This window comes from Haliotis cracherodii, unplaced genomic scaffold (assembly GCF_022045235.1).
Source record: "Haliotis cracherodii isolate W230 unplaced genomic scaffold, xgHalCrac1.p SCAF_15, whole genome shotgun sequence".
NCBI classification, from domain to species: domain Eukaryota; kingdom Metazoa; phylum Mollusca; class Gastropoda; order Lepetellida; family Haliotidae; genus Haliotis; species Haliotis cracherodii.
Genome location: NW_027266270.1, coordinates 4,403,637 through 4,430,093, shown reverse-complemented (window position 1 = coordinate 4,430,093; position 26,457 = coordinate 4,403,637). Strand labels below are relative to the sequence as shown.

The 26,457-nt window shown below is 44.2% G+C and overlaps 66 non-coding genes across 66 annotated transcripts; all 66 read right to left on the bottom strand.

Moving 5' to 3' along the window:
- Nucleotides 1–95: 95 nt before the first annotated feature.
- On the bottom strand, nt 96–168 carry Trnat-cgu (transfer RNA threonine (anticodon CGU)). The gene has a single exon. It is a non-coding gene; the product is annotated as a tRNA-Thr (tRNA).
- An 87-nt stretch (nt 169–255) lies between these two features.
- On the bottom strand, nt 256–328 carry Trnat-ugu (transfer RNA threonine (anticodon UGU)). Its single transcript has one exon. It is a non-coding gene; the product is annotated as a tRNA-Thr (tRNA).
- A 245-nt stretch (nt 329–573) lies between these two features.
- Trnai-uau (transfer RNA isoleucine (anticodon UAU)) lies at nt 574–683 on the bottom strand. Its single transcript has 2 exons — nt 646–683; nt 574–609 (listed from the first exon to the last, which is right to left on the bottom strand). It is a non-coding gene; the product is annotated as a tRNA-Ile (tRNA).
- A 352-nt stretch (nt 684–1,035) lies between these two features.
- Trnat-ugu (transfer RNA threonine (anticodon UGU)) lies at nt 1,036–1,108 on the bottom strand. Its single transcript has one exon. It is a non-coding gene; the product is annotated as a tRNA-Thr (tRNA).
- Nucleotides 1,109–1,552: 444 nt separating this feature from the next.
- Trnat-cgu (transfer RNA threonine (anticodon CGU)) lies at nt 1,553–1,625 on the bottom strand. Its single transcript has one exon. It is a non-coding gene; the product is annotated as a tRNA-Thr (tRNA).
- Nucleotides 1,626–1,712: 87 nt separating this feature from the next.
- Trnat-ugu (transfer RNA threonine (anticodon UGU)) lies at nt 1,713–1,785 on the bottom strand. The gene has a single exon. It is a non-coding gene; the product is annotated as a tRNA-Thr (tRNA).
- A 681-nt stretch (nt 1,786–2,466) lies between these two features.
- Trnat-ugu (transfer RNA threonine (anticodon UGU)) lies at nt 2,467–2,539 on the bottom strand. Its single transcript has one exon. It is a non-coding gene; the product is annotated as a tRNA-Thr (tRNA).
- Nucleotides 2,540–2,983: 444 nt separating this feature from the next.
- Nucleotides 2,984–3,056, bottom strand: Trnat-cgu (transfer RNA threonine (anticodon CGU)). The gene has a single exon. It is a non-coding gene; the product is annotated as a tRNA-Thr (tRNA).
- An 87-nt stretch (nt 3,057–3,143) lies between these two features.
- Nucleotides 3,144–3,216, bottom strand: Trnat-ugu (transfer RNA threonine (anticodon UGU)). Its single transcript has one exon. It is a non-coding gene; the product is annotated as a tRNA-Thr (tRNA).
- A 245-nt stretch (nt 3,217–3,461) lies between these two features.
- Trnai-uau (transfer RNA isoleucine (anticodon UAU)) lies at nt 3,462–3,571 on the bottom strand. Its single transcript has 2 exons — nt 3,534–3,571; nt 3,462–3,497 (listed from the first exon to the last, which is right to left on the bottom strand). It is a non-coding gene; the product is annotated as a tRNA-Ile (tRNA).
- Nucleotides 3,572–3,923: 352 nt separating this feature from the next.
- On the bottom strand, nt 3,924–3,996 carry Trnat-ugu (transfer RNA threonine (anticodon UGU)). The gene has a single exon. It is a non-coding gene; the product is annotated as a tRNA-Thr (tRNA).
- A 444-nt stretch (nt 3,997–4,440) lies between these two features.
- On the bottom strand, nt 4,441–4,513 carry Trnat-cgu (transfer RNA threonine (anticodon CGU)). Its single transcript has one exon. It is a non-coding gene; the product is annotated as a tRNA-Thr (tRNA).
- An 87-nt stretch (nt 4,514–4,600) lies between these two features.
- On the bottom strand, nt 4,601–4,673 carry Trnat-ugu (transfer RNA threonine (anticodon UGU)). Its single transcript has one exon. It is a non-coding gene; the product is annotated as a tRNA-Thr (tRNA).
- Nucleotides 4,674–5,354: 681 nt separating this feature from the next.
- On the bottom strand, nt 5,355–5,427 carry Trnat-ugu (transfer RNA threonine (anticodon UGU)). The gene has a single exon. It is a non-coding gene; the product is annotated as a tRNA-Thr (tRNA).
- Nucleotides 5,428–5,871: 444 nt separating this feature from the next.
- Trnat-cgu (transfer RNA threonine (anticodon CGU)) lies at nt 5,872–5,944 on the bottom strand. Its single transcript has one exon. It is a non-coding gene; the product is annotated as a tRNA-Thr (tRNA).
- An 87-nt stretch (nt 5,945–6,031) lies between these two features.
- Nucleotides 6,032–6,104, bottom strand: Trnat-ugu (transfer RNA threonine (anticodon UGU)). The gene has a single exon. It is a non-coding gene; the product is annotated as a tRNA-Thr (tRNA).
- A 245-nt stretch (nt 6,105–6,349) lies between these two features.
- On the bottom strand, nt 6,350–6,459 carry Trnai-uau (transfer RNA isoleucine (anticodon UAU)). Its single transcript has 2 exons — nt 6,422–6,459; nt 6,350–6,385 (listed from the first exon to the last, which is right to left on the bottom strand). It is a non-coding gene; the product is annotated as a tRNA-Ile (tRNA).
- A 352-nt stretch (nt 6,460–6,811) lies between these two features.
- On the bottom strand, nt 6,812–6,884 carry Trnat-ugu (transfer RNA threonine (anticodon UGU)). The gene has a single exon. It is a non-coding gene; the product is annotated as a tRNA-Thr (tRNA).
- Nucleotides 6,885–7,328: 444 nt separating this feature from the next.
- Nucleotides 7,329–7,401, bottom strand: Trnat-cgu (transfer RNA threonine (anticodon CGU)). Its single transcript has one exon. It is a non-coding gene; the product is annotated as a tRNA-Thr (tRNA).
- Nucleotides 7,402–7,488: 87 nt separating this feature from the next.
- Nucleotides 7,489–7,561, bottom strand: Trnat-ugu (transfer RNA threonine (anticodon UGU)). Its single transcript has one exon. It is a non-coding gene; the product is annotated as a tRNA-Thr (tRNA).
- Nucleotides 7,562–8,242: 681 nt separating this feature from the next.
- Nucleotides 8,243–8,315, bottom strand: Trnat-ugu (transfer RNA threonine (anticodon UGU)). The gene has a single exon. It is a non-coding gene; the product is annotated as a tRNA-Thr (tRNA).
- Nucleotides 8,316–8,759: 444 nt separating this feature from the next.
- On the bottom strand, nt 8,760–8,832 carry Trnat-cgu (transfer RNA threonine (anticodon CGU)). The gene has a single exon. It is a non-coding gene; the product is annotated as a tRNA-Thr (tRNA).
- Nucleotides 8,833–8,919: 87 nt separating this feature from the next.
- On the bottom strand, nt 8,920–8,992 carry Trnat-ugu (transfer RNA threonine (anticodon UGU)). Its single transcript has one exon. It is a non-coding gene; the product is annotated as a tRNA-Thr (tRNA).
- A 245-nt stretch (nt 8,993–9,237) lies between these two features.
- Nucleotides 9,238–9,347, bottom strand: Trnai-uau (transfer RNA isoleucine (anticodon UAU)). The gene is made up of 2 exons: nt 9,310–9,347; nt 9,238–9,273 (listed from the first exon to the last, which is right to left on the bottom strand). It is a non-coding gene; the product is annotated as a tRNA-Ile (tRNA).
- A 352-nt stretch (nt 9,348–9,699) lies between these two features.
- On the bottom strand, nt 9,700–9,772 carry Trnat-ugu (transfer RNA threonine (anticodon UGU)). Its single transcript has one exon. It is a non-coding gene; the product is annotated as a tRNA-Thr (tRNA).
- A 1,670-nt stretch (nt 9,773–11,442) lies between these two features.
- Trnat-cgu (transfer RNA threonine (anticodon CGU)) lies at nt 11,443–11,515 on the bottom strand. The gene has a single exon. It is a non-coding gene; the product is annotated as a tRNA-Thr (tRNA).
- An 87-nt stretch (nt 11,516–11,602) lies between these two features.
- Nucleotides 11,603–11,675, bottom strand: Trnat-ugu (transfer RNA threonine (anticodon UGU)). Its single transcript has one exon. It is a non-coding gene; the product is annotated as a tRNA-Thr (tRNA).
- Nucleotides 11,676–11,920: 245 nt separating this feature from the next.
- Trnai-uau (transfer RNA isoleucine (anticodon UAU)) lies at nt 11,921–12,030 on the bottom strand. Its single transcript has 2 exons — nt 11,993–12,030; nt 11,921–11,956 (listed from the first exon to the last, which is right to left on the bottom strand). It is a non-coding gene; the product is annotated as a tRNA-Ile (tRNA).
- A 352-nt stretch (nt 12,031–12,382) lies between these two features.
- On the bottom strand, nt 12,383–12,455 carry Trnat-ugu (transfer RNA threonine (anticodon UGU)). The gene has a single exon. It is a non-coding gene; the product is annotated as a tRNA-Thr (tRNA).
- A 444-nt stretch (nt 12,456–12,899) lies between these two features.
- On the bottom strand, nt 12,900–12,972 carry Trnat-cgu (transfer RNA threonine (anticodon CGU)). Its single transcript has one exon. It is a non-coding gene; the product is annotated as a tRNA-Thr (tRNA).
- Nucleotides 12,973–13,059: 87 nt separating this feature from the next.
- Trnat-ugu (transfer RNA threonine (anticodon UGU)) lies at nt 13,060–13,132 on the bottom strand. The gene has a single exon. It is a non-coding gene; the product is annotated as a tRNA-Thr (tRNA).
- A 681-nt stretch (nt 13,133–13,813) lies between these two features.
- Nucleotides 13,814–13,886, bottom strand: Trnat-ugu (transfer RNA threonine (anticodon UGU)). Its single transcript has one exon. It is a non-coding gene; the product is annotated as a tRNA-Thr (tRNA).
- Nucleotides 13,887–14,330: 444 nt separating this feature from the next.
- Trnat-cgu (transfer RNA threonine (anticodon CGU)) lies at nt 14,331–14,403 on the bottom strand. The gene has a single exon. It is a non-coding gene; the product is annotated as a tRNA-Thr (tRNA).
- An 87-nt stretch (nt 14,404–14,490) lies between these two features.
- Trnat-ugu (transfer RNA threonine (anticodon UGU)) lies at nt 14,491–14,563 on the bottom strand. Its single transcript has one exon. It is a non-coding gene; the product is annotated as a tRNA-Thr (tRNA).
- A 245-nt stretch (nt 14,564–14,808) lies between these two features.
- Trnai-uau (transfer RNA isoleucine (anticodon UAU)) lies at nt 14,809–14,918 on the bottom strand. Its single transcript has 2 exons — nt 14,881–14,918; nt 14,809–14,844 (listed from the first exon to the last, which is right to left on the bottom strand). It is a non-coding gene; the product is annotated as a tRNA-Ile (tRNA).
- A 352-nt stretch (nt 14,919–15,270) lies between these two features.
- Nucleotides 15,271–15,343, bottom strand: Trnat-ugu (transfer RNA threonine (anticodon UGU)). The gene has a single exon. It is a non-coding gene; the product is annotated as a tRNA-Thr (tRNA).
- A 444-nt stretch (nt 15,344–15,787) lies between these two features.
- Nucleotides 15,788–15,860, bottom strand: Trnat-cgu (transfer RNA threonine (anticodon CGU)). Its single transcript has one exon. It is a non-coding gene; the product is annotated as a tRNA-Thr (tRNA).
- Nucleotides 15,861–15,947: 87 nt separating this feature from the next.
- Trnat-ugu (transfer RNA threonine (anticodon UGU)) lies at nt 15,948–16,020 on the bottom strand. Its single transcript has one exon. It is a non-coding gene; the product is annotated as a tRNA-Thr (tRNA).
- A 245-nt stretch (nt 16,021–16,265) lies between these two features.
- On the bottom strand, nt 16,266–16,375 carry Trnai-uau (transfer RNA isoleucine (anticodon UAU)). The gene is made up of 2 exons: nt 16,338–16,375; nt 16,266–16,301 (listed from the first exon to the last, which is right to left on the bottom strand). It is a non-coding gene; the product is annotated as a tRNA-Ile (tRNA).
- Nucleotides 16,376–16,727: 352 nt separating this feature from the next.
- Nucleotides 16,728–16,800, bottom strand: Trnat-ugu (transfer RNA threonine (anticodon UGU)). Its single transcript has one exon. It is a non-coding gene; the product is annotated as a tRNA-Thr (tRNA).
- Nucleotides 16,801–17,244: 444 nt separating this feature from the next.
- On the bottom strand, nt 17,245–17,317 carry Trnat-cgu (transfer RNA threonine (anticodon CGU)). The gene has a single exon. It is a non-coding gene; the product is annotated as a tRNA-Thr (tRNA).
- Nucleotides 17,318–17,404: 87 nt separating this feature from the next.
- Nucleotides 17,405–17,477, bottom strand: Trnat-ugu (transfer RNA threonine (anticodon UGU)). Its single transcript has one exon. It is a non-coding gene; the product is annotated as a tRNA-Thr (tRNA).
- Nucleotides 17,478–17,722: 245 nt separating this feature from the next.
- Trnai-uau (transfer RNA isoleucine (anticodon UAU)) lies at nt 17,723–17,832 on the bottom strand. Its single transcript has 2 exons — nt 17,795–17,832; nt 17,723–17,758 (listed from the first exon to the last, which is right to left on the bottom strand). It is a non-coding gene; the product is annotated as a tRNA-Ile (tRNA).
- Nucleotides 17,833–18,177: 345 nt separating this feature from the next.
- Nucleotides 18,178–18,250, bottom strand: Trnat-ugu (transfer RNA threonine (anticodon UGU)). Its single transcript has one exon. It is a non-coding gene; the product is annotated as a tRNA-Thr (tRNA).
- A 444-nt stretch (nt 18,251–18,694) lies between these two features.
- Trnat-cgu (transfer RNA threonine (anticodon CGU)) lies at nt 18,695–18,767 on the bottom strand. Its single transcript has one exon. It is a non-coding gene; the product is annotated as a tRNA-Thr (tRNA).
- Nucleotides 18,768–18,854: 87 nt separating this feature from the next.
- Nucleotides 18,855–18,927, bottom strand: Trnat-ugu (transfer RNA threonine (anticodon UGU)). Its single transcript has one exon. It is a non-coding gene; the product is annotated as a tRNA-Thr (tRNA).
- Nucleotides 18,928–19,172: 245 nt separating this feature from the next.
- Trnai-uau (transfer RNA isoleucine (anticodon UAU)) lies at nt 19,173–19,282 on the bottom strand. Its single transcript has 2 exons — nt 19,245–19,282; nt 19,173–19,208 (listed from the first exon to the last, which is right to left on the bottom strand). It is a non-coding gene; the product is annotated as a tRNA-Ile (tRNA).
- A 352-nt stretch (nt 19,283–19,634) lies between these two features.
- On the bottom strand, nt 19,635–19,707 carry Trnat-ugu (transfer RNA threonine (anticodon UGU)). Its single transcript has one exon. It is a non-coding gene; the product is annotated as a tRNA-Thr (tRNA).
- A 444-nt stretch (nt 19,708–20,151) lies between these two features.
- Trnat-cgu (transfer RNA threonine (anticodon CGU)) lies at nt 20,152–20,224 on the bottom strand. Its single transcript has one exon. It is a non-coding gene; the product is annotated as a tRNA-Thr (tRNA).
- Nucleotides 20,225–20,311: 87 nt separating this feature from the next.
- Nucleotides 20,312–20,384, bottom strand: Trnat-ugu (transfer RNA threonine (anticodon UGU)). Its single transcript has one exon. It is a non-coding gene; the product is annotated as a tRNA-Thr (tRNA).
- A 245-nt stretch (nt 20,385–20,629) lies between these two features.
- Nucleotides 20,630–20,739, bottom strand: Trnai-uau (transfer RNA isoleucine (anticodon UAU)). The gene is made up of 2 exons: nt 20,702–20,739; nt 20,630–20,665 (listed from the first exon to the last, which is right to left on the bottom strand). It is a non-coding gene; the product is annotated as a tRNA-Ile (tRNA).
- Nucleotides 20,740–21,091: 352 nt separating this feature from the next.
- On the bottom strand, nt 21,092–21,164 carry Trnat-ugu (transfer RNA threonine (anticodon UGU)). Its single transcript has one exon. It is a non-coding gene; the product is annotated as a tRNA-Thr (tRNA).
- A 444-nt stretch (nt 21,165–21,608) lies between these two features.
- On the bottom strand, nt 21,609–21,681 carry Trnat-cgu (transfer RNA threonine (anticodon CGU)). The gene has a single exon. It is a non-coding gene; the product is annotated as a tRNA-Thr (tRNA).
- Nucleotides 21,682–21,768: 87 nt separating this feature from the next.
- Nucleotides 21,769–21,841, bottom strand: Trnat-ugu (transfer RNA threonine (anticodon UGU)). Its single transcript has one exon. It is a non-coding gene; the product is annotated as a tRNA-Thr (tRNA).
- A 245-nt stretch (nt 21,842–22,086) lies between these two features.
- On the bottom strand, nt 22,087–22,196 carry Trnai-uau (transfer RNA isoleucine (anticodon UAU)). Its single transcript has 2 exons — nt 22,159–22,196; nt 22,087–22,122 (listed from the first exon to the last, which is right to left on the bottom strand). It is a non-coding gene; the product is annotated as a tRNA-Ile (tRNA).
- A 346-nt stretch (nt 22,197–22,542) lies between these two features.
- Nucleotides 22,543–22,615, bottom strand: Trnat-ugu (transfer RNA threonine (anticodon UGU)). Its single transcript has one exon. It is a non-coding gene; the product is annotated as a tRNA-Thr (tRNA).
- Nucleotides 22,616–23,059: 444 nt separating this feature from the next.
- Nucleotides 23,060–23,132, bottom strand: Trnat-cgu (transfer RNA threonine (anticodon CGU)). The gene has a single exon. It is a non-coding gene; the product is annotated as a tRNA-Thr (tRNA).
- An 87-nt stretch (nt 23,133–23,219) lies between these two features.
- Nucleotides 23,220–23,292, bottom strand: Trnat-ugu (transfer RNA threonine (anticodon UGU)). The gene has a single exon. It is a non-coding gene; the product is annotated as a tRNA-Thr (tRNA).
- Nucleotides 23,293–23,537: 245 nt separating this feature from the next.
- Nucleotides 23,538–23,647, bottom strand: Trnai-uau (transfer RNA isoleucine (anticodon UAU)). The gene is made up of 2 exons: nt 23,610–23,647; nt 23,538–23,573 (listed from the first exon to the last, which is right to left on the bottom strand). It is a non-coding gene; the product is annotated as a tRNA-Ile (tRNA).
- A 352-nt stretch (nt 23,648–23,999) lies between these two features.
- Trnat-ugu (transfer RNA threonine (anticodon UGU)) lies at nt 24,000–24,072 on the bottom strand. The gene has a single exon. It is a non-coding gene; the product is annotated as a tRNA-Thr (tRNA).
- A 444-nt stretch (nt 24,073–24,516) lies between these two features.
- Nucleotides 24,517–24,589, bottom strand: Trnat-cgu (transfer RNA threonine (anticodon CGU)). The gene has a single exon. It is a non-coding gene; the product is annotated as a tRNA-Thr (tRNA).
- An 87-nt stretch (nt 24,590–24,676) lies between these two features.
- On the bottom strand, nt 24,677–24,749 carry Trnat-ugu (transfer RNA threonine (anticodon UGU)). The gene has a single exon. It is a non-coding gene; the product is annotated as a tRNA-Thr (tRNA).
- Nucleotides 24,750–24,994: 245 nt separating this feature from the next.
- Nucleotides 24,995–25,104, bottom strand: Trnai-uau (transfer RNA isoleucine (anticodon UAU)). The gene is made up of 2 exons: nt 25,067–25,104; nt 24,995–25,030 (listed from the first exon to the last, which is right to left on the bottom strand). It is a non-coding gene; the product is annotated as a tRNA-Ile (tRNA).
- Nucleotides 25,105–25,456: 352 nt separating this feature from the next.
- On the bottom strand, nt 25,457–25,529 carry Trnat-ugu (transfer RNA threonine (anticodon UGU)). Its single transcript has one exon. It is a non-coding gene; the product is annotated as a tRNA-Thr (tRNA).
- A 444-nt stretch (nt 25,530–25,973) lies between these two features.
- Trnat-cgu (transfer RNA threonine (anticodon CGU)) lies at nt 25,974–26,046 on the bottom strand. Its single transcript has one exon. It is a non-coding gene; the product is annotated as a tRNA-Thr (tRNA).
- Nucleotides 26,047–26,133: 87 nt separating this feature from the next.
- Trnat-ugu (transfer RNA threonine (anticodon UGU)) lies at nt 26,134–26,206 on the bottom strand. The gene has a single exon. It is a non-coding gene; the product is annotated as a tRNA-Thr (tRNA).
- Between the last annotated feature and the right edge of the window lie 251 nt (nt 26,207–26,457).

Sequence of the window (26,457 nt, the reverse complement as noted above, 5' to 3'; positions counted from 1 at the left end):
CCCGATCATGTGACAAATGATTGGCTTCAAAGTTGAGACTGCGCTCACTTGAATAGGAAAAAAACGATTGGATTTTCAAAATAAAGCTACAACATAGCCCCCGGTGAGGATCGAACTCACGACCCCTGGTTTACGAGACCAGTGCTCTTACCACTGAGCTACGGAGGCTGCTTCCACAGCACTTCCTCGTGGTTCTCCAATAAGAGGTTTGATCAATTCAACTGCAAAAGGCTAAAATTCCGGCAAAGGATATCTAGCCCCCAGTGAGGATCGAACTCACGACCCCTGGTTTACAAGAGCAGTGCTCTATCCACTGAGCTATGGAGGCATCTGATAGCTTGGGGAAAGGCGCCGCGGTTTTAACAGCTGCTGGTCGCGAGGGCTGGTCGATTGTAGTCAATAGTCTGTGTAAACACCATTCACGTTGGGTATTATAACTTTCAGACTAAGGAAAATGTGTAAGTTTTGCTTAGAAGATGCATTTCACCTGCCACATGTCTGCTATAATGAGTGGTTGTGAATTGGAAGCGACAGTGTTGGTCAAACTGTCAGAGCAGTCAATAAAAGCAAGCATGCCCCGGGTGAGGCTCGAACTCACAACCTCCGCATTCCTCATCCCATGGTGTTCATGGGGAAGGTACTGACTATAAGTACGGCGCGCTAACCGATTGTGCCACCGGGGCAGCTGATAGACAGGTCAACATTTTCACTGCAAAACACCAAGCCACGTTTTTAAACAGTCAAATACATTCTGATAAGGAAACTAATGAACATTTTACCTGTTGAATTGAAAACAGAAGGCAGGTGAAGACAAACATTAATTAGGTCAATAGGAGGTTCGGGTATTTTATCTCACTCTCTTCTTTACCTCTTAAGATACATAGAATTTGGTTGTAAGCTGACTATTCTCACATGTTGATGCAGCTAAAACGAGTGCCGGTTGGTTTATTGGCCTCTAAGGAGAAATATAGTATCCGCGTGACAGCAATCTTTTATTGACTCCTGGGTGATAAAAAAAACTGTAAAAGAAGAATGAGCCCCCAGTGAGGATCGAACTCACGACCCCTGGTTTACAAGACCAGTGCTCTATCCACTGAGCTATGGAGGCAGTTAGCCATTGGTGGTGACTTATTAATCCTTATGTTCACTCTCGACAACTATACTCAGAAGCACAACTCCTGCAAAAGGAGCTAATATGACACATCTCAAACACACCTTCAACCAGTGGTATTGCAACGGGTGTCTTATTTAAATGGAAAGTGAACAGATACATTTTGTACACTTTAAAATATGTGTTAAACGACACTTGCTGAGCCGAGTCAAGGCAAAGGCATCGGAAATTTGAAGGCTTGGGTGTCGATTTAAGATTTAAAAGGAGGCCTGCGCTTGGGTATCAAAGGGCACGCGCAACTCATGGGTTTTGTCGTCAATGTCACTGTCTTGATCACTCAATTGTTCCCGATCATGTGACAAATGATTGGCTTCAAAGTTGAGACTGCGCTCACTTGAATAGGAAAAAAACGATTGGATTTTCAAAATAAAGCTACAACATAGCCCCCGGTGAGGATCGAACTCACGACCCCTGGTTTACGAGACCAGTGCTCTTACCACTGAGCTACGGAGGCTGCTTCCACAGCACTTCCTCGTGGTTCTCCAATAAGAGGTTTGATCAATTCAACTGCAAAAGGCTAAAATTCCGGCAAAGGATATCTAGCCCCCAGTGAGGATCGAACTCACGACCCCTGGTTTACAAGACCAGTGCTCTATCCACTGAGCTATGGAGGCATCTGATAGCTTGGTGAAAGGCGCCGCGGTTTTAACAGCTGCTGGTCGCGAGGGCTGGTCGATTGTAGTCAATAGTCTGTGTAAACACCATTCACGTTGGGTATCATAACTTTCAGACTAAGGAAAATGTGTAAGTTTTGCTTAGAAGATGCATTTCACCTGCCACATGTCTGCTATAATGAGTGGTTGTGAATTGGAAGCGACAGTGTTGGTCAAACTGTCAGAGCAGTCAATAAAAGCAAGCATGCCCCGGGTGAGGCTCGAACTCACAACCTCCGCATTCCTCATCCCATGGTGTTCATGGGGAAGGTACTGACTATAAGTACGGCGCGCTAATAGACAGGTCAACATTTTCACTGCAAAACACCCAGCCACGTTTCAAACAGTCAAATACATTCTGATAAGGAAACTAATGAACATTTTACCTGTTGAATTGAAAACAGAAGGCAGGTGAAGACAAACATTAATTAGGTCAATAGGAGGTTCGGGTATTTTATCTCACTCTCTTCTTTACCTCTTAAGATACATAGAATTTGGTTGTAAGCTGACTATTCTCACATGTTGATGCAGCTAAAACGAGTGCCGGTTGGTTTATTGGCCTCTAAGGAGAAATATAGTATCCGCGTGACAGCAATCGTTTACTGACTCCTGGGTGATAAAAAAAACTGTAAAAGAAGAATGAGCCCCCAGTGAGGATCGAACTCACGACCCCTGGTTTACAAGACCAGTGCTCTATCCACTGAGCTATGGAGGCAGTTAGCCATTGGTGGTGACTTATTAATCCTTATGTTCACTCTCGACAACTATACTCAGAAGCACAACTCCTGCAAAAGGAGCTAATATGACACATCTCAAACACACCTTCAACCAGTGGTATTGCAACGGGTGTCTTATTTAAATGGAAAGTGAACAGATACATTTTGTACACTTTAAAATATGTGTTAAACGACACTTGCTGAGCCGAGTCAAGGCAAAGGCATCGGAAATTTGAAGGCTTGGGTGTCGATTTAAGATTTAAAAGGAGGCCTGCGCTTGGGTATCAAAGGGCACGCGCAACTCATGGGTTTTGTCGTCAATGTCACTGTCTTGATCACTCAATTGTTCCCGATCATGTGACAAATGATTGGCTTCAAAGTTGAGACTGCGCTCACTTGAATAGGAAAAAAACGATTGGATTTTCAAAATAAAGCTACAACATAGCCCCCGGTGAGGATCGAACTCACGACCCCTGGTTTACGAGACCAGTGCTCTTACCACTGAGCTACGGAGGCTGCTTCCACAGCACTTCCTCGTGGTTCTCCAATAAGAGGTTTGATCAATTCAACTGCAAAAGGCTAAAATTCCGGCAAAGGATATCTAGCCCCCAGTGAGGATCGAACTCACGACCCCTGGTTTACAAGAGCAGTGCTCTATCCACTGAGCTATGGAGGCATCTGATAGCTTGGGGAAAGGCGCCGCGGTTTTAACAGCTGCTGGTCGCGAGGGCTGGTCGATTGTAGTCAATAGTCTGTGTAAACACCATTCACGTTGGGTATTATAACTTTCAGACTAAGGAAAATGTGTAAGTTTTGCTTAGAAGATGCATTTCACCTGCCACATGTCTGCTATAATGAGTGGTTGTGAATTGGAAGCGACAGTGTTGGTCAAACTGTCAGAGCAGTCAATAAAAGCAAGCATGCCCCGGGTGAGGCTCGAACTCACAACCTCCGCATTCCTCATCCCATGGTGTTCATGGGGAAGGTACTGACTATAAGTACGGCGCGCTAACCGATTGTGCCACCGGGGCAGCTGATAGACAGGTCAACATTTTCACTGCAAAACACCAAGCCACGTTTTTAAACAGTCAAATACATTCTGATAAGGAAACTAATGAACATTTTACCTGTTGAATTGAAAACAGAAGGCAGGTGAAGACAAACATTAATTAGGTCAATAGGAGGTTCGGGTATTTTATCTCACTCTCTTCTTTACCTCTTAAGATACATAGAATTTGGTTGTAAGCTGACTATTCTCACATGTTGATGCAGCTAAAACGAGTGCCGGTTGGTTTATTGGCCTCTAAGGAGAAATATAGTATCCGCGTGACAGCAATCTTTTATTGACTCCTGGGTGATAAAAAAAACTGTAAAAGAAGAATGAGCCCCCAGTGAGGATCGAACTCACGACCCCTGGTTTACAAGACCAGTGCTCTATCCACTGAGCTATGGAGGCAGTTAGCCATTGGTGGTGACTTATTAATCCTTATGTTCACTCTCGACAACTATACTCAGAAGCACAACTCCTGCAAAAGGAGCTAATATGACACATCTCAAACACACCTTCAACCAGTGGTATTGCAACGGGTGTCTTATTTAAATGGAAAGTGAACAGATACATTTTGTACACTTTAAAATATGTGTTAAACGACACTTGCTGAGCCGAGTCAAGGCAAAGGCATCGGAAATTTGAAGGCTTGGGTGTCGATTTAAGATTTAAAAGGAGGCCTGCGCTTGGGTATCAAAGGGCACGCGCAACTCATGGGTTTTGTCGTCAATGTCACTGTCTTGATCACTCAATTGTTCCCGATCATGTGACAAATGATTGGCTTCAAAGTTGAGACTGCGCTCACTTGAATAGGAAAAAAACGATTGGATTTTCAAAATAAAGCTACAACATAGCCCCCGGTGAGGATCGAACTCACGACCCCTGGTTTACGAGACCAGTGCTCTTACCACTGAGCTACGGAGGCTGCTTCCACAGCACTTCCTCGTGGTTCTCCAATAAGAGGTTTGATCAATTCAACTGCAAAAGGCTAAAATTCCGGCAAAGGATATCTAGCCCCCAGTGAGGATCGAACTCACGACCCCTGGTTTACAAGACCAGTGCTCTATCCACTGAGCTATGGAGGCATCTGATAGCTTGGTGAAAGGCGCCGCGGTTTTAACAGCTGCTGGTCGCGAGGGCTGGTCGATTGTAGTCAATAGTCTGTGTAAACACCATTCACGTTGGGTATCATAACTTTCAGACTAAGGAAAATGTGTAAGTTTTGCTTAGAAGATGCATTTCACCTGCCACATGTCTGCTATAATGAGTGGTTGTGAATTGGAAGCGACAGTGTTGGTCAAACTGTCAGAGCAGTCAATAAAAGCAAGCATGCCCCGGGTGAGGCTCGAACTCACAACCTCCGCATTCCTCATCCCATGGTGTTCATGGGGAAGGTACTGACTATAAGTACGGCGCGCTAATAGACAGGTCAACATTTTCACTGCAAAACACCCAGCCACGTTTCAAACAGTCAAATACATTCTGATAAGGAAACTAATGAACATTTTACCTGTTGAATTGAAAACAGAAGGCAGGTGAAGACAAACATTAATTAGGTCAATAGGAGGTTCGGGTATTTTATCTCACTCTCTTCTTTACCTCTTAAGATACATAGAATTTGGTTGTAAGCTGACTATTCTCACATGTTGATGCAGCTAAAACGAGTGCCGGTTGGTTTATTGGCCTCTAAGGAGAAATATAGTATCCGCGTGACAGCAATCGTTTACTGACTCCTGGGTGATAAAAAAAACTGTAAAAGAAGAATGAGCCCCCAGTGAGGATCGAACTCACGACCCCTGGTTTACAAGACCAGTGCTCTATCCACTGAGCTATGGAGGCAGTTAGCCATTGGTGGTGACTTATTAATCCTTATGTTCACTCTCGACAACTATACTCAGAAGCACAACTCCTGCAAAAGGAGCTAATATGACACATCTCAAACACACCTTCAACCAGTGGTATTGCAACGGGTGTCTTATTTAAATGGAAAGTGAACAGATACATTTTGTACACTTTAAAATATGTGTTAAACGACACTTGCTGAGCCGAGTCAAGGCAAAGGCATTGGAAATTTGAAGGCTTGGGTGTCGATTTAAGATTTAAAAGGAGGCCTGCGCTTGGGTATCAAAGGGCACGCGCAACTCATGGGTTTTGTCGTCAATGTCACTGTCTTGATTACTCAATTGTTCCCGATCATGTGACAAATGATTGGCTTCAAAGTTGAGACTGCGCTCACTTGAATAGGAAAAAAACGATTGGATTTTCAAAATAAAGCTACAACATAGCCCCCGGTGAGGATCGAACTCACGACCCCTGGTTTACGAGACCAGTGCTCTTACCACTGAGCTACGGAGGCTGCTTCCACAGCACTTCCTCGTGGTTCTCCAATAAGAGGTTTGATCAATTCAACTGCAAAAGGCTAAAATTCCGGCAAAGGATATCTAGCCCCCAGTGAGGATCGAACTCACGACCCCTGGTTTACAAGAGCAGTGCTCTATCCACTGAGCTATGGAGGCATCTGATAGCTTGGGGAAAGGCGCCGCGGTTTTAACAGCTGCTGGTCGCGAGGGCTGGTCGATTGTAGTCAATAGTCTGTGTAAACACCATTCACGTTGGGTATTATAACTTTCAGACTAAGGAAAATGTGTAAGTTTTGCTTAGAAGATGCATTTCACCTGCCACATGTCTGCTATAATGAGTGGTTGTGAATTGGAAGCGACAGTGTTGGTCAAACTGTCAGAGCAGTCAATAAAAGCAAGCATGCCCCGGGTGAGGCTCGAACTCACAACCTCCGCATTCCTCATCCCATGGTGTTCATGGGGAAGGTACTGACTATAAGTACGGCGCGCTAACCGATTGTGCCACCGGGGCAGCTGATAGACAGGTCAACATTTTCACTGCAAAACACCAAGCCACGTTTTTAAACAGTCAAATACATTCTGATAAGGAAACTAATGAACATTTTACCTGTTGAATTGAAAACAGAAGGCAGGTGAAGACAAACATTAATTAGGTCAATAGGAGGTTCGGGTATTTTATCTCACTCTCTTCTTTACCTCTTAAGATACATAGAATTTGGTTGTAAGCTGACTATTCTCACATGTTGATGCAGCTAAAACGAGTGCCGGTTGGTTTATTGGCCTCTAAGGAGAAATATAGTATCCGCGTGACAGCAATCTTTTATTGACTCCTGGGTGATAAAAAAAACTGTAAAAGAAGAATGAGCCCCCAGTGAGGATCGAACTCACGACCCCTGGTTTACAAGACCAGTGCTCTATCCACTGAGCTATGGAGGCAGTTAGCCATTGGTGGTGACTTATTAATCCTTATGTTCACTCTCGACAACTATACTCAGAAGCACAACTCCTGCAAAAGGAGCTAATATGACACATCTCAAACACACCTTCAACCAGTGGTATTGCAACGGGTGTCTTATTTAAATGGAAAGTGAACAGATACATTTTGTACACTTTAAAATATGTGTTAAACGACACTTGCTGAGCCGAGTCAAGGCAAAGGCATCGGAAATTTGAAGGCTTGGGTGTCGATTTAAGATTTAAAAGGAGGCCTGCGCTTGGGTATCAAAGGGCACGCGCAACTCATGGGTTTTGTCGTCAATGTCACTGTCTTGATCACTCAATTGTTCCCGATCATGTGACAAATGATTGGCTTCAAAGTTGAGACTGCGCTCACTTGAATAGGAAAAAAACGATTGGATTTTCAAAATAAAGCTACAACATAGCCCCCGGTGAGGATCGAACTCACGACCCCTGGTTTACGAGACCAGTGCTCTTACCACTGAGCTACGGAGGCTGCTTCCACAGCACTTCCTCGTGGTTCTCCAATAAGAGGTTTGATCAATTCAACTGCAAAAGGCTAAAATTCCGGCAAAGGATATCTAGCCCCCAGTGAGGATCGAACTCACGACCCCTGGTTTACAAGACCAGTGCTCTATCCACTGAGCTATGGAGGCATCTGATAGCTTGGTGAAAGGCGCCGCGGTTTTAACAGCTGCTGGTCGCGAGGGCTGGTCGATTGTAGTCAATAGTCTGTGTAAACACCATTCACGTTGGGTATCATAACTTTCAGACTAAGGAAAATGTGTAAGTTTTGCTTAGAAGATGCATTTCACCTGCCACATGTCTGCTATAATGAGTGGTTGTGAATTGGAAGCGACAGTGTTGGTCAAACTGTCAGAGCAGTCAATAAAAGCAAGCATGCCCCGGGTGAGGCTCGAACTCACAACCTCCGCATTCCTCATCCCATGGTGTTCATGGGGAAGGTACTGACTATAAGTACGGCGCGCTAATAGACAGGTCAACATTTTCACTGCAAAACACCCAGCCACGTTTCAAACAGTCAAATACATTCTGATAAGGAAACTAATGAACATTTTACCTGTTGAATTGAAAACAGAAGGCAGGTGAAGACAAACATTAATTAGGTCAATAGGAGGTTCGGGTATTTTATCTCACTCTCTTCTTTACCTCTTAAGATACATAGAATTTGGTTGTAAGCTGACTATTCTCACATGTTGATGCAGCTAAAACGAGTGCCGGTTGGTTTATTGGCCTCTAAGGAGAAATATAGTATCCGCGTGACAGCAATCGTTTACTGACTCCTGGGTGATAAAAAAAACTGTAAAAGAAGAATGAGCCCCCAGTGAGGATCGAACTCACGACCCCTGGTTTACAAGACCAGTGCTCTATCCACTGAGCTATGGAGGCAGTTAGCCATTGGTGGTGACTTATTAATCCTTATGTTCACTCTCGACAACTATACTCAGAAGCACAACTCCTGCAAAAGGAGCTAATATGACACATCTCAAACACACCTTCAACCAGTGGTATTGCAACGGGTGTCTTATTTAAATGGAAAGTGAACAGATACATTTTGTACACTTTAAAATATGTGTTAAACGACACTTGCTGAGCCGAGTCAAGGCAAAGGCATTGGAAATTTGAAGGCTTGGGTGTCGATTTAAGATTTAAAAGGAGGCCTGCGCTTGGGTATCAAAGGGCACGCGCAACTCATGGGTTTTGTCGTCAATGTCACTGTCTTGATTACTCAATTGTTCCCGATCATGTGACAAATGATTGGCTTCAAAGTTGAGACTGCGCTCACTTGAATAGGAAAAAAACGATTGGATTTTCAAAATAAAGCTACAACATAGCCCCCGGTGAGGATCGAACTCACGACCCCTGGTTTACGAGACCAGTGCTCTTACCACTGGGCTACGGAGGCTGCTTCCACAGCACTTCCTCGTGGTTCTCCAATAAGAGGTTTGATCAATTCAACTGCAAAAGGCTAAAATTCCGGCAAAGGATATCTAGCCCCCAGTGAGGATCGAACTCACGACCCCTGGTTTACAAGACCAGTGCTCTATCCACTGAGCTATGGAGGCATCTGATAGCTTGGGGAAAGGCGCCGCGGTTTTAACAGCTGCTGGTCGCGAGGGCTGGTCGATTGTAGTCAATAGTCTGTGTAAACACCATTCACGTTGGGTATTATAACTTTCAGACTAAGGAAAATGTGTAAGTTTTGCTTAGAAGATGCATTTCACCTGCCACATGTCTGCTATAATGAGTGGTTGTGAATTGGAAGCGACAGTGTTGGTCAAACTGTCAGAGCAGTCAATAAAAGCAAGCATGCCCCGGGTGAGGCTCGAACTCACAACCTCCGCATTCCTCATCCCATGGTGTTTATGGGGAAGGTACTGACTATAAGTACGGCGCGCTAACCGATTGTGCCACCGGGGCAGCTGATAGACAGGTCAACATTTTCACTGCAAAACACCAAGCCACGTTTTTAAACAGTCAAATACATTCTGATAAGGAAACTAATGAACATTTTACCTGTTGAATTGAAAACAGAAGGCAGGTGAAGACAAACATTAATTAGGTCAATAGGAGGTTCGGGTATTTTATCTCACTCTCTTCTTTACCTCTTAAGATACATAGAATTTGGTTGTAAGCTGACTATTCTCACATGTTGATGCAGCTAAAACGAGTGCCGGTTGGTTTATTGGCCTCTAAGGAGAAATATAGTATCCGCGTGACAGCAATCTTTTATTGACTCCTGGGTGATAAAAAAAACTGTAAAAGAAGAATGAGCCCCCAGTGAGGATGGAAATCACGACCCCTGGTTTACAAGACCAGTGCTCTATCCACTGAGCTATGGAGGCAGTTAGCCATTGGTGGTGACTTATTAATCCTTATGTTCACTCTCGACAACTATACTCAGAAGCACAACTCCTGCAAAAGGAGCTAATGGTTACAGGCCGGCAAAGCCACATTTCGAAAATAGATAGCCCAAATTGATGTGGCTCTCGCGGCAATGGTTACGGTTGCGTGATTGTATAATGTGGCTCTCGCGGCTATGCTGTCAAAACATGCTTTGTGATTCTAACAGGTTACCGTATATAACAAAACAAGTCTTGTTTTCTCATTTATTATTCAACAAGGATAACATATTCATCAAAACTTTACATTGATGAATATGAATAGCATATGAATATCATAATGGATTTAATGTCATTACTGCATTACTACAATACGTGCATCGATTGCTTTCTTCGTGAAGGTTCTCACCGCTGGTGAGAGAGTCTCAGGACTGCAACCTCTTTGGCAAGTTTCTTAATCTTGTTGTGCCACCCTTCCAGGGGATTGTTGGTACGGTGGCCTTGGTTTTCGAAATGGTTCCAAATCTCTGGCATGAAGGCCCCTCCTTGAACCCAACTGGTTGTCACGTAGTCCATGAAGGCAGTCACTTTAGGGCCAGCAGGAGAGTCAGCAATGGCATCAAGCCACACATCATCCACTTTGTCACGAGGTACTAGAGGGAGGGCAGCAGCTATTCTCACCAGCTTCTTCACCTCCTCATCTTCCTTATAGTCCATCATCAGACCTTCTTTCTGCACCCTCCTCCAGATACATTGGGTGAAGTGAAAGAAACACCCTCTAACTAATGTCCCAGGAAATACATCAGTCACGGCATTGTGAGCTGCACGTTCAAAGTCCAACTGAATTGTAAGTGGGGCAAACTCTAGACCTCCTCTACTAGCAAAATCGCATAGGTACTGAAACATGTTGACATAACACTCTTTTTTTCGATTGGACAACAAACAGTAAACTAATGGAAACATATGGCCAAACACCTCAGCATGTAAACAATAAATCTGATCAAACAACTTGGGACTGGCATAAAATATACCATCACAAAATACAATGTCTGCAGTACACAAATGTTCAATGTTCTTGTCTTTAGTGAAGATGATGATGTCGTCACTAACACCGTGTAGGAACTGGTCGCCCCCCTTAGTCTGGGAGTATTAAATTAGGAGTATAATTAAAATGTGGGACACTCATATACAGGTATCGGTAATCGGATAAATTAATTACCCGCTAGAATAGGTGAAATGCACTCAGCTGAAAATGTGGCTCTACCGGCAATAGCCATTTCTGAAATGTGGCTCTCCCGGCTAGACACCGAGCTAATATGACACATCTCAAACACACCTTCAACCAGTGGTATTGCAACGGGTGTCTTATTTAAATGGAAAGTGAACAGATACATTTTGTACACTTTAAAATATGTGTTAAACGACACTTGCTGAGCCGAGTCAAGGCAAAGGCATCGGAAATTTGAAGGCTTGGGTGTCGATTTAAGATTTAAAAGGAGGCCTGCGCTTGGGTATCAAAGGGCACGCGCAACTCATGGGTTTTGTCGTCAATGTCACTGTCTTGATCACTCAATTGTTCCCGATCATGTGACAAATGATTGGCTTCAAAGTTGAGACTGCGCTCACTTGAATAGGAAAAAAACGATTGGATTTTCAAAATAAAGCTACAACATAGCCCCCGGTGAGGATCGAACTCACGACCCCTGGTTTACGAGACCAGTGCTCTTACCACTGAGCTACGGAGGCTGCTTCCACAGCACTTCCTCGTGGTTCTCCAATAAGAGGTTTGATCAATTCAACTGCAAAAGGCTAAAATTCCGGCAAAGGATATCTAGCCCCCAGTGAGGATCGAACTCACGACCCCTGGTTTACAAGAGCAGTGCTCTATCCACTGAGCTATGGAGGCATCTGATAGCTTGGGGAAAGGCGCCGCGGTTTTAACAGCTGCTGGTCGCGAGGGCTGGTCGATTGTAGTCAATAGTCTGTGTAAACACCATTCACGTTGGGTATTATAACTTTCAGACTAAGGAAAATGTGTAAGTTTTGCTTAGAAGATGCATTTCACCTGCCACATGTCTGCTATAATGAGTGGTTGTGAATTGGAAGCGACAGTGTTGGTCAAACTGTCAGAGCAGTCAATAAAAGCAAGCATGCCCCGGGTGAGGCTCGAACTCACAACCTCCGCATTCCTCATCCCATGGTGTTCATGGGGAAGGTACTGACTATAAGTACGGCGCGCTAACCGATTGTGCCACCGGGGCAGCTGATAGACAGGTCAACATTTTCACTGCAAAACACCAAGCCACGTTTTTAAACAGTCAAATACATTCTGATAAGGAAACTAATGAACATTTTACCTGTTGAATTGAAAACAGAAGGCAGGTGAAGACAAACATTAATTAGGTCAATAGGAGGTTCGGGTATTTTATCTCACTCTCTTCTTTACCTCTTAAGATACATAGAATTTGGTTGTAAGCTGACTATTCTCACATGTTGATGCAGCTAAAACGAGTGCCGGTTGGTTTATTGGCCTCTAAGGAGAAATATAGTATCCGCGTGACAGCAATCTTTTATTGACTCCTGGGTGATAAAAAAAACTGTAAAAGAAGAATGAGCCCCCAGTGAGGATCGAACTCACGACCCCTGGTTTACAAGACCAGTGCTCTATCCACTGAGCTATGGAGGCAGTTAGCCATTGGTGGTGACTTATTAATCCTTATGTTCACTCTCGACAACTATACTCAGAAGCACAACTCCTGCAAAAGGAGCTAATATGACACATCTCAAACACACCTTCAACCAGTGGTATTGCAACGGGTGTCTTATTTAAATGGAAAGTGAACAGATACATTTTGTACACTTTAAAATATGTGTTAAACGACACTTGCTGAGCCGAGTCAAGGCAAAGGCATCGGAAATTTGAAGGCTTGGGTGTCGATTTAAGATTTAAAAGGAGGCCTGCGCTTGGGTATCAAAGGGCACGCGCAACTCATGGGTTTTGTCGTCAATGTCACTGTCTTGATCACTCAATTGTTCCCGATCATGTGACAAATGATTGGCTTCAAAGTTGAGACTGCGCTCACTTGAATAGGAAAAAAACGATTGGATTTTCAAAATAAAGCTACAACATAGCCCCCGGTGAGGATCGAACTCACGACCCCTGGTTTACGAGACCAGTGCTCTTACCACTGAGCTACGGAGGCTGCTTCCACAGCACTTCCTCGTGGTTCTCCAATAAGAGGTTTGATCAATTCAACTGCAAAAGGCTAAAATTCCGGCAAAGGATATCTAGCCCCCAGTGAGGATCGAACTCACGACCCCTGGTTTACAAGACCAGTGCTCTATCCACTGAGCTATGGAGGCATCTGATAGCTTGGTGAAAGGCGCCGCGGTTTTAACAGCTGCTGGTCGCGAGGGCTGGTCGATTGTAGTCAATAGTCTGTGTAAACACCATTCACGTTGGGTATCATAACTTTCAGACTAAGGAAAATGTGTAAGTTTTGCTTAGAAGATGCATTTCACCTGCCACATGTCTGCTATAATGAGTGGTTGTGAATTGGAAGCGACAGTGTTGGTCAAACTGTCAGAGCAGTCAATAAAAGCAAGCATGCCCCGGGTGAGGCTCGAACTCACAACCTCCGCATTCCTCATCCCATGGTGTTCATGGGGAAGGTACTGACTATAAGTACGGCGCGCTAATAGACAGGTCAACATTTTCACTGCAAAACACCCAGCCACGTTTCAAACAGTCAAATACATTCTGATAAGGAAACTAATGAACATTTTACCTGTTGAATTGAAAACAGAAGGCAGGTGAAGACAAACATTAATTAGGTCAATAGGAGGTTCGGGTATTTTATCTCACTCTCTTCTTTACCTCTTAAGATACATAGAATTTGGTTGTAAGCTGACTATTCTCACATGTTGATGCAGCTAAAACGAGTGCCGGTTGGTTTATTGGCCTCTAAGGAGAAATATAGTATCCGCGTGACAGCAATCGTTTACTGACTCCTGGGTGATAAAAAAAACTGTAAAAGAAGAATGAGCCCCCAGTGAGGATCGAACTCACGACCCCTGGTTTACAAGACCAGTGCTCTATCCACTGAGCTATGGAGGCAGTTAGCCATTGGTGGTGACTTATTAATCCTTATGTTCACTCTCGACAACTATACTCAGAAGCACAACTCCTGCAAAAGGAGCTAATATGACACATCTCAAACACACCTTCAACCAGTGGTATTGCAACGGGTGTCTTATTTAAATGGAAAGTGAACAGATACATTTTGTACACTTTAAAATATGTGTTAAACGACACTTGCTGAGCCGAGTCAAGGCAAAGGCATCGGAAATTTGAAGGCTTGGGTGTCGATTTAAGATTTAAAAGGAGGCCTGCGCTTGGGTATCAAAGGGCACGCGCAACTCATGGGTTTTGTCGTCAATGTCACTGTCTTGATCACTCAATTGTTCCCGATCATGTGACAAATGATTGGCTTCAAAGTTGAGACTGCGCTCACTTGAATAGGAAAAAAACGATTGGATTTTCAAAATAAAGCTACAACATAGCCCCCGGTGAGGATCGAACTCACGACCCCTGGTTTACGAGACCAGTGCTCTTACCACTGAGCTACGGAGGCTGCTTCCACAGCACTTCCTCGTGGTTCTCCAATAAGAGGTTTGATCAATTCAACTGCAAAAGGCTAAAATTCCGGCAAAGGATATCTAGCCCCCAGTGAGGATCGAACTCACGACCCCTGGTTTACAAGACCAGTGCTCTATCCACTGAGCTATGGAGGCATCTGATAGCTTGGTGAAAGGCGCCGCGGTTTTAACAGCTGCTGGTCGCGAGGGCTGGTCGATTGTAGTCAATAGTCTGTGTAAACACCATTCACGTTGGGTATCATAACTTTCAGACTAAGGAAAATGTGTAAGTTTTGCTTAGAAGATGCATTTCACCTGCCACATGTCTGCTATAATGAGTGGTTGTGAATTGGAAGCGACAGTGTTGGTCAAACTGTCAGAGCAGTCAATAAAAGCAAGCATGCCCCGGGTGAGGCTCGAACTCACAACCTCCGCATTCCTCATCCCATGGTGTTCATGGGGAAGGTACTGACTATAAGTACGGCGCGCTAACCGATTGTGCCACCGGGGCAGCTGATAGACAGGTCAACATTTTCACTGCAAAACACCAAGCCACGTTTTTAAACAGTCAAATACATTCTGATAAGGAAACTAATGAACATTTTACCTGTTGAATTGAAAACAGAAGGCAGGTGAAGACAAACATTAATTAGGTCAATAGGAGGTTCGGGTATTTTATCTCACTCTCTTCTTTACCTCTTAAGATACATAGAATTTGGTTGTAAGCTGACTATTCTCACATGTTGATGCAGCTAAAACGAGTGCCGGTTGGTTTATTGGCCTCTAAGGAGAAATATAGTATCCGCGTGACAGCAATCTTTTATTGACTCCTGGGTGATAAAAAAAACTGTAAAAGAAGAATGAGCCACCAGTGAGGATCGAACTCACGACCCCTGGTTTACAAGACCAGTGCTCTATCCACTGAGCTATGGAGGCAGTTAGCCATTGGTGGTGACTTATTAATCCTTATGTTCACTCTCGACAACTATACTCAGAAGCACAACTCCTGCAAAAGGAGCTAATATGACACATCTCAAACACACCTTCAACCAGTGGTATTGCAACGGGTGTCTTATTTAAATGGAAAGTGAACAGATACATTTTGTACACTTTAAAATATGTGTTAAACGACACTTGCTGAGCCGAGTCAAGGCAAAGGCATCGGAAATTTGAAGGCTTGGGTGTCGATTTAAGATTTAAAAGGAGGCCTGCGCTTGGGTATCAAAGGGCACGCGCAACTCATGGGTTTTGTCGTCAATGTCACTGTCTTGATCACTCAATTGTTCCCGATCATGTGACAAATGATTGGCTTCAAAGTTGAGACTGCGCTCACTTGAATAGGAAAAAAACGATTGGATTTTCAAAATAAAGCTACAACATAGCCCCCGGTGAGGATCGAACTCACGACCCCTGGTTTACGAGACCAGTGCTCTTACCACTGAGCTACGGAGGCTGCTTCCACAGCACTTCCTCGTGGTTCTCCAATAAGAGGTTTGATCAATTCAACTGCAAAAGGCTAAAATTCCGGCAAAGGATATCTAGCCCCCAGTGAGGATCGAACTCACGACCCCTGGTTTACAAGACCAGTGCTCTATCCACTGAGCTATGGAGGCATCTGATAGCTTGGTGAAAGGCGCCGCGGTTTTAACAGCTGCTGGTCGCGAGGGCTGGTCGATTGTAGTCAATAGTCTGTGTAAACACCATTCACGTTGGGTATCATAACTTTCAGACTAAGGAAAATGTGTAAGTTTTGCTTAGAAGATGCATTTCACCTGCCACATGTCTGCTATAATGAGTGGTTGTGAATTGGAAGCGACAGTGTTGGTCAAACTGTCAGAGCAGTCAATAAAAGCAAGCATGCCCCGGGTGAGGCTCGAACTCACAACCTCCGCATTCCTCATCCCATGGTGTTCATGGGGAAGGTACTGACTATAAGTACGGCGCGCTAACCGATTGTGCCACCGGGGCAACTGATAGACAGGTCAACATTTTCACTGCAAAACACCAAGCCACGTTTTTAAACAGTCAAATACATTCTGATAAGGAAACTAATGAACATTTTACCTGTTGAATTGAAAACAGAAGGCAGGTGAAGACAAACATTAATTAGGTCAATAGGAGGTTCGGGTATTTTATCTCACTCTCTTCTTTACCTCTTAAGATACATAGAATTTGGTTGTAAGCTGACTATTCTCACATGTTGATGCAGCTAAAACGAGTGCCGGTTGGTTTATTGGCCTCTAAGGAGAAATATAGTATCCGCGTGACAGCAATTGTTTACTGACTCCTGGGTGATAAAAAAAACTGTAAAAGAAGAATGAGCCCCCAGTGAGGATCGAACTCACGACCCCTGGTTTACAAGACCAGTGCTCTATCCACTGAGCTATGGAGGCAGTTAGCCATGGGTGGTGACTTATTAATCCTTATGTTCACTCTCGACAACTATACTCAGAAGCACAACTCCTGCAAAAGGAGCTAATATGACACATCTCAAACACACCTTCAACCAGTGGTATTGCAACGGGTGTCTTATTTAAATGGAAAGTGAACAGATACATTTTGTACACTTTAAAATATGTGTTAAACGACACTTGCTGAGCCGAGTCAAGGCAAAGGCATCGGAAATTTGAAGGCTTGGGTGTCGATTTAAGATTTAAAAGGAGGCCTGCGCTTGGGTATCAAAGGGCACGCGCAACTCATGGGTTTTGTCGTCAATGTCACTGTCTTGATCACTCAATTGTTCCCGATCATGTGACAAATGATTGGCTTCAAAGTTGAGACTGCGCTCACTTGAATAGGAAAAAAACGATTGGATTTTCAAAATAAAGCTACAACATAGCCCCCGGTGAGGATCGAACTCACGACCCCTGGTTTACGAGACCAGTGCTCTTACCACTGGGCTACGGAGGCTGCTTCCACAGCACTTCCTCGTGGTTCTCCAATAAGAGGTTTGATCAATTCAACTGCAAAAGGCTAAAATTCCGGCAAAGGATATCTAGCCCCCAGTGAGGATCGAACTCACGACCCCTGGTTTACAAGACCAGTGCTCTATCCACTGAGCTATGGAGGCATCTGATAGCTTGGGGAAAGGCGCCGCGGTTTTAACAGCTGCTGGTCGCGAGGGCTGGTCGATTGTAGTCAATAGTCTGTGTAAACACCATTCACGTTGGGTATTATAACTTTCAGACTAAGGAAAATGTGTAAGTTTTGCTTAGAAGATGCATTTCACCTGCCACATGTCTGCTATAATGAGTGGTTGTGAATTGGAAGCGACAGTGTTGGTCAAACTGTCAGAGCAGTCAATAAAAGCAAGCATGCCCCGGGTGAGGCTCGAACTCACAACCTCCGCATTCCTCATCCCATGGTGTTCATGGGGAAGGTACTGACTATAAGTACGGCGCGCTAACCGATTGTGCCACCGGGGCAGCTGATAGACAGGTCAACATTTTCACTGCAAAACACCCAGCCACGTTTCAAACAGTCAAATACATTCTGATAAGGAAACTAATGAACATTTTACCTGTTGAATTGAAAACAGAAGGCAGGTGAAGACAAACATTAATTAGGTCAATAGGAGGTTCGGGTATTTTATCTCACTCTCTTCTTTACCTCTTAAGATACATAGAATTTGGTTGTAAGCTGACTATTCTCACATGTTGATGCAGCTAAAACGAGTGCCGGTTGGTTTATTGGCCTCTAAGGAGAAATATAGTATCCGCGTGACAGCAATCTTTTACTGACTCCTGGGTGATAAAAAAAATGTAAAAAAATGCCCCCAGTGAGGATCGAACTCACGACCCCTGGTTTACAAGACCAGTGCTCTATCCACTGAGCTATGGAGGCAGTTAGCCATGGGTGGTGACTTATTAATCCTTATGTTCACTCTCGACAACTATACTCAGAAGCACAACTCCTGCAAAAGGAGCTAATATGACACATCTCAAACACACCTTCAACCAGTGGTATTGCAACGGGTGTCTTATTTAAATGGAAAGTGAACAGATACATTTTGTACACTTTAAAATATGTGTTAAACGACACTTGCTGAGCCGAGTCAAGGCAAAGGCATCGGAAATTTGAAGGCTTGGGTGTCGATTTAAGATTTAAAAGGAGGCCTGCGCTTGGGTATCAAAGGGCACGCGCAACTCATGGGTTTTGTCGTCAATGTCACTGTCTTGATCACTCAATTGTTCCCGATCATGTGACAAATGATTGGCTTCAAAGTTGAGACTGCGCTCACTTGAATAGGAAAAAAACGATTGGATTTTCAAAATAAAGCTACAACATAGCCCCCGGTGAGGATCGAACTCACGACCCCTGGTTTACGAGACCAGTGCTCTTACCACTGAGCTACGGAGGCTGCTTCCACAGCACTTCCTCGTGGTTCTCCAATAAGAGGTTTGATCAATTCAACTGCAAAAGGCTAAAATTCCGGCAAAGGATATCTAGCCCCCAGTGAGGATCGAACTCACGACCCCTGGTTTACAAGACCAGTGCTCTATCCACTGAGCTATGGAGGCATCTGATAGCTTGGTGAAAGGCGCCGCGGTTTTAACAGCTGCTGGTCGCGAGGGCTGGTCGATTGTAGTCAATAGTCTGTGTAAACACCATTCACGTTGGGTATCATAACTTTCAGACTAAGGAAAATGTGTAAGTTTTGCTTAGAAGATGCATTTCATCTGCCACATGTCTGCTATAATGAGTGGTTGTGAATTGGAAGCGACAGTGTTGGTCAAACTGTCAGAGCAGTCAATAAAAGCAAGCATGCCCCGGGTGAGGCTCGAACTCACAACCTCCGCATTCCTCATCCCATGGTGTTCATGGGGAAGGTACTGACTATAAGTACGGCGCGCTAACCGATTGTGCCACCGGGGCAGCTGATAGACAGGTCAACATTTTCACTGCAAAACACCCAGCCACGTTTTTAAACAGTCAAATACATTCTGATAAGGAAACTAATGAACATTTTACCTGTTGAATTGAAAACAGAAGGCAGGTGAAGACAAACATTAATTAGGTCAATAGGAGGTTCGGGTATTTTATCTCACTCTCTTCTTTACCTCTTAAGATACATAGAATTTGGTTGTAAGCTGACTATTCTCACATGTTGATGCAGCTAAAACGAGTGCCGGTTGGTTTATTGGCCTCTAAGGAGAAATATAGTATCCGCGTGACAGCAATCGTTTACTGACTCCTGGGTGATAAAAAAAACTGTAAAAGAAGAATGAGCCCCCAGTGAGGATCGAACTCACGACCCCTGGTTTACAAGACCAGTGCTCTATCCACTGAGCTATGGAGGCAGTTAGCCATGGGTGGTGACTTATTAATCCTTATGTTCACTCTCGACAACTATACTCAGAAGCACAACTCCTGCAAAAGGAGCTAATATGACACATCTCAAACACACCTTCAACCAGTGGTATTGCAACGGGTGTCTTATTTAAATGGAAAGTGAACAGATACATTTTGTACACTTTAAAATATGTGTTAAACGACACTTGCTGAGCCGAGTCAAGGCAAAGGCATCGGAAATTTGAAGGCTTGGGTGTCGATTTAAGATTTAAAAGGAGGCCTGCGCTTGGGTATCAAAGGGCACGCGCAACTCATGGGTTTTGTCGTCAATGTCACTGTCTTGATCACTCAATTGTTCCCGATCATGTGACAAATGATTGGCTTCAAAGTTGAGACTGCGCTCACTTGAATAGGAAAAAAACGATTGGATTTTCAAAATAAAGCTACAACATAGCCCCCGGTGAGGATCGAACTCACGACCCCTGGTTTACGAGACCAGTGCTCTTACCACTGAGCTACGGAAGCTGCTTCCACAGCACTTCCTCGTGGTTCTCCAATAAGAGGTTTGATCAATTCAACTGCAAAAGGCTAAAATTCCGGCAAAGGATATCTAGCCCCCAGTGAGGATCGAACTCACGACCCCTGGTTTACAAGACCAGTGCTCTATCCACTGAGCTATGGAGGCATCTGATAGCTTGGTGAAAGGCGCCGCGGTTTTAACAGCTGCTGGTCGCGAGGGCTGGTCGATTGTAGTCAATAGTCTGTGTAAACACCATTCACGTTGGGTATCATAACTTTCAGACTAAGGAAAATGTGTAAGTTTTGCTTAGAAGATGCATTTCACCTGCCACATGTCTGCTATAATGAGTGGTTGTGAATTGGAAGCGACAGTGTTGGTCAAACTGTCAGAGCAGTCAATAAAAGCAAGCATGCCCCGGGTGAGGCTCGAACTCACAACCTCCGCATTCCTCATCCCATGGTGTTCATGGGGAAGGTACTGACTATAAGTACGGCGCGCTAACCGATTGTGCCACCGGGGCAGCTGATAGACAGGTCAACATTTTCACTGCAAAACACCCAGCCACGTTTTTAAACAGTCAAATACATTCTGATAAGGAAACTAATAAACATTTTACCTGTTGAATTGAAAACAGAAGGCAGGTGAAGACAAACATTAATTAGGTCAATAGGAGGTTCGGGTATTTTATCTCACTCTCTTCTTTACCTCTTAAGATACATAGAATTTGGTTGTAAGCTGACTATTCTCACATGTTGATGCAGCTAAAACGAGTGCCGGTTGGTTTATTGGCCTCTAAGGAGAAATATAGTATCCGCGTGACAGCAATCGTTTACTGACTCCTGGGTGATAAAAAAAACTGTAAAAGAAGAATGAGCCCCCAGTGAGGATCGAACTCACGACCCCTGGTTTACAAGACCAGTGCTCTATCCACTGAGCTATGGAGGCAGTTAGCCATGGGTGGTGACTTATTAATCCTTATGTTCACTCTCGACAACTATACTCAGAAGCACAACTCCTGCAAAAGGAGCTAATATGACACATCTCAAACACACCTTCAACCAGTGGTATTGCAACGGGTGTCTTATTTAAATGGAAAGTGAACAGATACATTTTGTACACTTTAAAATATGTGTTAAACGACACTTGCTGAGCCGAGTCAAGGCAAAGGCATCGGAAATTTGAAGGCTTGGGTGTCGATTTAAGATTTAAAAGGAGGCCTGCGCTTGGGTATCAAAGGGCACGCGCAACTCATGGGTTTTGTCGTCAATGTCACTGTCTTGATCACTCAATTGTTCCCGATCATGTGACAAATGATTGGCTTCAAAGTTGAGACTGCGCTCACTTGAATAGGAAAAAAACGATTGGATTTTCAAAATAAAGCTACAACATAGCCCCCGGTGAGGATCGAACTCACGACCCCTGGTTTACGAGACCAGTGCTCTTACCACTGAGCTACGGAAGCTGCTTCCACAGCACTTCCTCGTGGTTCTCCAATAAGAGGTTTGATCAATTCAACTGCAAAAGGCTAAAATTCCGGCAAAGGATATCTAGCCCCCAGTGAGGATCGAACTCACGACCCCTGGTTTACAAGACCAGTGCTCTATCCACTGAGCTATGGAGGCATCTGATAGCTTGGGGAAAGGCGCCGCGGTTTTAACAGCTGCTGGTCGCGAGGGCTGGTCGATTGTAGTCAATAGTCTGTGTAAACACCATTCACGTTGGGTATTATAACTTTCAGACTAAGGAAAATGTGTAAGTTTTGCTTAGAAGATGCATTTCACCTGCCACATATCTGCTATAATGAGTGGTTGTGAATTGGAAGCGACAGTGTTGGTCAAACTGTCAGAGCAGTCAATAAAAGCAAGCATGCCCCGGGTGAGGCTCGAACTCACAACCTCCGCATTCCTCATCCCATGGTGTTCATGGGGAAGGTACTGACTATAAGTACGGCGCGCTAACCGATTGTGCCACCGGGGCAGCTGATAGACAGGTCAACATTTTCACTGCAAAACACCCAGCCACGTTTTTAAACAGTCAAATACATTCTGATAAGGAAACTAATAAACATTTTACCTGTTGAATTGAAAACAGAAGGCAGGTGAAGACAAACATTAATTAGGTCAATAGGAGGTTCGGGTATTTTATCTCACTCTCTTCTTTACCTCTTAAGATACATAGAATTTGGTTGTAAGCTGACTATTCTCACATGTTGATGCAGCTAAAACGAGTGCCGGTTGGTTTATTGGCCTCTAAGGAGAAATATAGTATCCGCGTGACAGCAATCTTTTACTGACTCCTGGGTGATAAAAAAAATGTAAAAAAATGCCCCCAGTGAGGATCGAACTCACGACCCCTGGTTTACAAGACCAGTGCTCTATCCACTGAGCTATGGAGGCAGTTAGCCATGGGTGGTGACTTATTAATCCTTATGTTCACTCTCGACAACTATACTCAGAAGCACAACTCCTGCAAAAGGAGCTAATATGACACATCTCAAACACACCTTCAACCAGTGGTATTGCAACGGGTGTCTTATTTAAATGGAAAGTGAACAGATACATTTTGTACACTTTAAAATATGTGTTAAACGACACTTGCTGAGCCGAGTCAAGGCAAAGGCATCGGAAATTTGAAGGCTTGGGTGTCGATTTAAGATTTAAAAGGAGGCCTGCGCTTGGGTATCAAAGGGCACGCGCAACTCATGGGTTTTGTCGTCAATGTCACTGTCTTGATCACTCAATTGTTCCCGATCATGTGACAAATGATTGGCTTCAAAGTTGAGACTGCGCTCACTTGAATAGGAAAAAAACGATTGGATTTTCAAAATAAAGCTACAACATAGCCCCCGGTGAGGATCGAACTCACGACCCCTGGTTTACGAGACCAGTGCTCTTACCACTGAGCTACGGAGGCTGCTTCCACAGCACTTCCTCGTGGTTCTCCAATAAGAGGTTTGATCAATTCAACTGCAAAAGGCTAAAATTCCGGCAAAGGATATCTAGCCCCCAGTGAGGATCGAACTCACGACCCCTGGTTTACAAGACCAGTGCTCTATCCACTGAGCTATGGAGGCATCTGATAGCTTGGTGAAAGGCGCCGCGGTTTTAACAGCTGCTGGTCGCGAGGGCTGGTCGATTGTAGTCAATAGTCTGTGTAAACACCATTCACGTTGGGTATTATAACTTTCAGACTAAGGAAAATGTGTAAGTTTTGCTTAGAAGATGCATTTCACCTGCCACATGTCTGCTATAATGAGTGGTTGTGAATTGGAAGCGACAGTGTTGGTCAAACTGTCAGAGCAGTCAATAAAAGCAAGCATGCCCCGGGTGAGGCTCGAACTCACAACCTCCGCATTCCTCATCCCATGGTGTTCATGGGGAAGGTACTGACTATAAGTACGGCGCGCTAACCGATTGTGCCACCGGGGCAGCTGATAGACAGGTCAACATTTTCACTGCAAAACACCCAGCCACGTTTTTAAACAGTCAAATACATTCTGATAAGGAAACTAATGAACATTTTACCTGTTGAATTGAAAACAGAAGGCAGGTGAAGACAAACATTAATTAGGTCAATAGGAGGTTCGGGTATTTTATCTCACTCTCTTCTTTACCTCTTAAGATACATAGAATTTGGTTGTAAGCTGACTATTCTCACATGTTGATGCAGCTAAAACGAGTGCCGGTTGGTTTATTGGCCTCTAAGGAGAAATATAGTATCCGCGTGACAGCAATCGTTTACTGACTCCTGGGTGATAAAAAAAACTGTAAAAGAAGAATGAGCCCCCAGTGAGGATCGAACTCACGACCCCTGGTTTACAAGACCAGTGCTCTATCCACTGAGCTATGGAGGCAGTTAGCCATGGGTGGTGACTTATTAATCCTTATGTTCACTCTCGACAACTATACTCAGAAGCACAACTCCTGCAAAAGGAGCTAATATGACACATCTCAAACACACCTTCAACCAGTGGTATTGCAACGGGTGTCTTATTTAAATGGAAAGTGAACAGATACATTTTGTACACTTTAAAATATGTGTTAAACGACACTTGCTGAGCCGAGTCAAGGCAAAGGCATCGGAAATTTGAAGGCTTGGGTGTCGATTTAAGATTTAAAAGGAGGCCTGCGCTTGGGTATCAAAGGGCACGCGCAACTCATGGGTTTTGTCGTCAATGTCACTGTCTTGATCACTCAATTGTTCCCGATCATGTGACAAATGATTGGCTTCAAAGTTGAGACTGCGCTCACTTGAATAGGAAAAAAACGATTGGATTTTCAAAATAAAGCTACAACATAGCCCCCGGTGAGGATCGAACTCACGACCCCTGGTTTACGAGACCAGTGCTCTTACCACTGAGCTACGGAAGCTGCTTCCACAGCACTTCCTCGTGGTTCTCCAATAAGAGGTTTGATCAATTCAACTGCAAAAGGCTAAAATTCCGGCAAAGGATATCTAGCCCCCAGTGAGGATCGAACTCACGACCCCTGGTTTACAAGACCAGTGCTCTATCCACTGAGCTATGGAGGCATCTGATAGCTTGGGGAAAGGCGCCGCGGTTTTAACAGCTGCTGGTCGCGAGGGCTGGTCGATTGTAGTCAATAGTCTGTGTAAACACCATTCACGTTGGGTATTATAACTTTCAGACTAAGGAAAATGTGTAAGTTTTGCTTAGAAGATGCATTTCACCTGCCACATATCTGCTATAATGAGTGGTTGTGAATTGGAAGCGACAGTGTTGGTCAAACTGTCAGAGCAGTCAATAAAAGCAAGCATGCCCCGGGTGAGGCTCGAACTCACAACCTCCGCATTCCTCATCCCATGGTGTTCATGGGGAAGGTACTGACTATAAGTACGGCGCGCTAACCGATTGTGCCACCGGGGCAGCTGATAGACAGGTCAACATTTTCACTGCAAAACACCCAGCCACGTTTTTAAACAGTCAAATACATTCTGATAAGGAAACTAATAAACATTTTACCTGTTGAATTGAAAACAGAAGGCAGGTGAAGACAAACATTAATTAGGTCAATAGGAGGTTCGGGTATTTTATCTCACTCTCTTCTTTACCTCTTAAGATACATAGAATTTGGTTGTAAGCTGACTATTCTCACATGTTGATGCAGCTAAAACGAGTGCCGGTTGGTTTATTGGCCTCTAAGGAGAAATATAGTATCCGCGTGACAGCAATCTTTTATTGACTCCTGGGTGATAAAAAAAACTGTAAAAGAAGAATGAGCCCACAGTGAGGATCGAACTCACGACCCCTGGTTTACAAGACCAGTGCTCTATCCACTGAGCTATGGAGGCAGTTAGCCATTGGTGGTGACTTATTAATCCTTATGTTCACTCTCGACAACTATACTCAGAAGCACAACTCCTGCAAAAGGAGCTAATATGACACATCTCAAACACACCTTCAACCAGTGGTATTGCAACGGGTGTCTTATTTAAATGGAAAGTGAACAGATACATTTTGTACACTTTAAAATATGTGTTAAACGACACTTGCTGAGCCGAGTCAAGGCAAAGGCATCGGAAATTTGAAGGCTTGGGTGTCGATTTAAGATTTAAAAGGAGGCCTGCGCTTGGGTATCAAAGGGCACGCGCAACTCATGGGTTTTGTCGTCAATGTCACTGTCTTGATCACTCAATTGTTCCCGATCATGTGACAAATGATTGGCTTCAAAGTTGAGACTGCGCTCACTTGAATAGGAAAAAAACGATTGGATTTTCAAAATAAAGCTACAACATAGCCCCCGGTGAGGATCGAACTCACGACCCCTGGTTTACGAGACCAGTGCTCTTACCACTGAGCTACGGAGGCTGCTTCCACAGCACTTCCTCGTGGTTCTCCAATAAGAGGTTTGATCAATTCAACTGCAAAAGGCTAAAATTCCGGCAAAGGATATCTAGCCCCCAGTGAGGATCGAACTCACGACCCCTGGTTTACAAGACCAGTGCTCTATCCACTGAGCTATGGAGGCATCTGATAGCTTGGTGAAAGGCGCCGCGGTTTTAACAGCTGCTGGTCGCGAGGGCTGGTCGATTGTAGTCAATAGTCTGTGTAAACACCATTCACGTTGGGTATCATAACTTTCAGACTAAGGAAAATGTGTAAGTTTTGCTTAGAAGATGCATTTCACCTGCCACATGTCTGCTATAATGAGTGGTTGTGAATTGGAAGCGACAGTGTTGGTCAAACTGTCAGAGCAGTCAATAAAAGCAAGCATGCCCC